At 49.9% G+C, this 4,556-nt stretch overlaps 1 protein-coding gene across 1 annotated transcript in view; it reads left to right on the forward strand.

Moving 5' to 3' along the window:
• The window catches only part of LOC113207725 (sex determination protein fruitless), a gene marked incomplete in the record, with an annotated part of 82,358 nt that overhangs the window by 2,013 nt on the left and 75,789 nt on the right, over positions 1 to 4,556 (forward strand).

The raw sequence follows: 4,556 nt of genomic DNA on the forward strand, positions 1-4,556 counted from the left end.
CCCCTCTCCTCCCCGCCCTCTTCCCCTCTCTGTTAGCGGGTTTGTTTAATGACAACTTGAACAGACTGTCCCGCCTTGCATTTCTAGATCCGTTGCCTAGTTTTGCGTCCACAAACAGGTTGCAATATGCAATCGCTTTGATTCAGTTTGTGACGAGCTTGTGACATCACTGCGGCCTCCCAAGCCGCCGCCGCGACCGAGCCTTACGCCCTTCCTCCTTATGCAATGTACTTAATTAAAAGGTGGCTTGTCGTATTGACCGCGAAGTGAAAACTGGGGGCCGCCATTATTGTTAACAGTAACACCGTGGGCGGGTCGCATCAGATCTGCTGGGGAGGAAGGAAGAGGAGGGGGGTGCTGGTGAGCACGCTCTGATTTTCCGTACCGGCTCTCTTTGAATGTGATGTCCTGATCACGCATGGCACGAAAACCAGCAACTACTCGCTCAACTTTCGTTTGACGATTGTGATTTTATTGTTGTTCGTGCGTTTTGCACAACGCTACTCTGTTCATCAAACTGTGCAACAGGATGACAGTTTTTAAAACTGCATACCTAATTACCGTTACCAGATTGGGAGTTGGGCCCCCTTGATGAGTAAGTTAATAATGTGCCTTTGCAGTGACTTTTGCTGCATTACATGCACGCTTGCCGCTATCTCGCTTTCCTTCCGTGTAACACTGTCACTTTGGCCTCCGCGTTATTTTGCCGCGCTCTAATTGTCCGGCCCGGTGTCCGGTAGCGGCTTGCATTGTTTCATTGTTGCTCCGCCAAAGCAGCAGCGAACGGAAAGGAAACGGCCAACGGCCGAAGGAAAAAGGGGGGAGGGGTGAAGAAAAAAATACGAAACGTTACTGTTATTGTTGCCGCTGCCCGTCTGTTATGCTTGAGGAGTTTCTTTTATTGTCGAGGAGATCCTCGATTGGCAGGCCGTGGGTGTCCGTCGTGTGTGGCGTGTCAGGACCCCATGGGTGCCTCCAGTCGCGGACTTCCCTTATTTCGTCTTCCCTCACCCGAAAGACTATGTTCTTGATTTTTTCCAGACCAATGTTCTTACCTCAACCCCTTTTATTAGCGCAAGAACGTCGTTGTCAAAAATGTGAGGCCCTGCGGGGCCCTGCCTTAGAATTAAGAACATTATTTTAGTGCTGGAAGGTGCCTATCCCACCACGCTGACCCAAGGGTGTCTCGGGTATTCTGCAATAAGGTCTCTCCGTAGGCTGGCTGGACTGCGCGGCGGGTGCCCGAAGGACTCCCCAGAGGTGGTTGTGACGAGGACTTCCCCCCGGGGCCGCGCCGGGCCGGGGTGTCGGCCGGGCATAAAAACAATCCAACTGGGTCAGGCTTCGCCAGGCTGGTTCGGGTCGCATTGCAGTCGGACTTGTAATGACGGGAGGGGCCCTCCCTCCCCGCCAATGCCCAATCCGAATTGAAAATCAGATTTCACTTCCAAATATGTCTGGGGCGGGGCCGTCTGGGGGGCGGGGCCGGCGGCGGCCCGGGGTCACCTCGCACCACCACCGGCGGCGGGGTCCACGTCGAGAGATCGACTACGTCGCGTATAGGAGATGACACGAAGCGTTTTCAGCTTCTGCATGGCGGAAGTAAGGGCGTTTCATGTGTCAGGGCGAACGTCTTGCCGTTATACAGGGTGGCCGCTCTGCCCCGTTCTTTTGAAAAGGTAGACTAGCCCGCTCGCAGACGGAGAGGGGAGGTGAGAGGGGACGGGAGAGGAAGGTGCGGGCGGGCTAGTCTACCCTTTTCAAACAACGGCGCAGAGCGGCCACCCTGTATGTTCTATGTTTGTTGTGAGAGATATTATTAAAAGTAAATGGCTCTCAACTTACGTCTCTAAAATAATAATCTCACCATGTATCGCCGCCGCTGCCCCCCTGTGTGCCCCTGGGCGGTAGGCAATTGCATCAATATGCGAGGTGCGTGCGCCGGCCGTTACCTGGGGCGAGGCGGGGCGGCAGGCCAGTGACCGACTGTCATGTGTGACTCCACCTGTTGGACGTCCGTCCTGTATGGCTTTCCAGCACGGCGACAACGAACCGCCTCTTCGCAAGAAAAACAAGTCATAGTTTTAGCAGAAAAAAGTATTTTATAGAATTTTTTTCTTGGGAAGAGCACAATTGTAAACATTTCCTGAAAGCTTTATTGCCTATGAGCGTAGCCTGCTTGGCTAAGTGCAACAGGTTGTACAAGGCTTCCTACCGCTTCCTACGCACAGATGCAGAAGTCTGCATGGGCAGTTCGTTGAGGCCGGGGAGACAATGATTTGGATGGTGGTGATTTTGTTCAAGAGAGAGAGACGATGTAACTCGATATTTAAAGGGTGAAATTCCCCTCAAAATTTGTGCCCAATGAAACCAATCCGCATATATAATGTATATTATGTAACGTGCAAACGGTTCTAGGCTCCTACTTTGTGACACTTTTGCCTTGTATCCAAGTTAATCTATGGAGGAAATATAGTTAAAACTGAAAACTTCACATTTACTACTAATCATACTGAATCATATTTAACTTATGGTTGCATCTTTTACGAAACCGAAGGCGGAGTGAGCAGACATCCTCTCTGTTTGTCGACGTCGCGGTGGCGGTAGCAGCAGCAGCGGCTGTGCTGTGACTAAGCTCGTCATTTTGTACACGAGACTGGAGGTCAAGAAGAATTGATTCACCCCCCTCCCCCACCCCATCTCCCCTCCGACCGCAGCCACGAACGGCAACTTTGCATGCAATGGGGGAGGGGCGCGGCGCGGGCTGACGGAGCAGCAACTCGGATTGGTTAGCGGGAAATTCCAGGCACGGTGCTCGTTGTTCGTCATCTTTTCCCCGTACATGCCGCGCCTCGGCGCCGTGTCGCGGGGAGAGGGAGTGGAGGACTTCCTTCAAACTGTTGTTTGGGCTCGGCCTTGTCGACCTGCCGCCCGCCGGGTGGGGTGAATCACACCAGCCAACTCCCTCTCTCTCACTCCTTCTTCTTCTCTTCCTCTCTCGCCCCTTTCTCTTTCCCCCTATCCCTCCCTTGCAAGGGCGGGTAGGTGCATATAGGGATGGCCATTCGCTAAGCCGGGAATGATTTCTATTTGCTATCTGGTCTTCACGAACACTTCACGAAAGCTCTCTCTCTTCCTTTAAATGCACCTGTTTTCCATTTTTTGTGGCAGCGTGTGACGTTCGCTGAGATTTGTTTCCGGGTATGGGCGGCTCAACGACGGGAGAGACGCGTCTTCTCGTGGGTACCGTTCGGTTTAAAAAAAATAAATAAATACGTGACCTGAATAACTCTTGACTCTTGAACGCCCGGCGGCCGTGCCGAGTGTCTGTACGCATAGGAAAGATATGAAAATGATATGTGTTACACAGACCGCTACCGCTATCCGCTACTGTCCAACGATTCCAAGCACGTGCGATGTCGGCTGATGCTTCGAGATTTACAATACGTCTGGCATTAATCAATAATTTGTAAAGTCGCTCCGACGTGTTTCTTTATTGACATCAATACAACAAACAAAGCTAGAGCGACCTTGGTTTTGTTAAAACTACTGCTATACTAACGTAACCTCTTTAGTTTTTACAAACGCGCACCGGAGACCGGAGACCCTAGAGCACTTATGTTCGATTACCCTTCTTGACCGTTCTTCCTTGTAAGGAACAAAAGAAAAATTCGGATATGAAGCTTGGGTTTGCTTTACCTAACCAAGTGGGTTTGATTTTAGGTGTAAAATATTTAAAGCCAAGTTTACCTAAGTCTTATAGGAAATGGTGATTTTTGAAGACGAAAGTCACGCTCACTTAGCAGTGCACGAACATCAAGTTAATTTGACCCTCATTCTCAAAATCAATTAATTTTATGTAAGATTGACATCTAAGATCCCAACTGCCTTGGTATAACACAGTCATTTAGTCCGCTCTTTTCTTAGTCTCGTTGGAATCTTCCTAGAGTACAGATCGTTCTTTTCTTCAAAGTCAATGTCATTTTGACATTAGTTTCGTTAACACTTTTGAATAAGGATGGAGGATGAAGGTCAAAACTGCATCACTCTTAACTTATCGTGGTTGGATAGTGACGATTCTCCTGATGAGGAAAACAAGGTTACTTTGGCAGTGCCGTGGATGACCAGCAGTGATAGGGTCAGCTCAGACTCCGAGGTTGAGGACAACATTCATCTCAAAAAACATGGTAGGACTCCAGGTTTTAACCTCAATGACTCGAGTTATATTGCACATTTCCAAACGCATCTTTTGTGCACCGGCCAATTGTTTTCCCCCATATCAGGAAGGACTCGCTCCGTCCTGATGGTTGTGATAGAAATTGTGAAATTGTATCCTCTTCGAGGAACGTATAAAATGAAGATGATGATGATGCGTTGAGTGAGACTTGTGTACGAACGTGCCTGGCGAGACTTTCTCGTGGCAGTATTCCCGTGTCGTCTGCTCGACCTAAGACCCCCCCCCCCCCCACACACGAGGAGAGCTGTTATTGCACTTGCTCTCCTCCTGGAAGTAAGTCATGAGCACCTTGCCCCGTAAGAAGAACAGAAAGAAAATG

The sequence above is a fragment of the Frankliniella occidentalis genome, unplaced genomic scaffold, assembly GCF_000697945.3.
Source record: "Frankliniella occidentalis isolate FOCC.00 unplaced genomic scaffold, Focc_3.1 Scaffold50, whole genome shotgun sequence".
Lineage (NCBI taxonomy): Eukaryota > Metazoa > Arthropoda > Insecta > Thysanoptera > Thripidae > Frankliniella > Frankliniella occidentalis.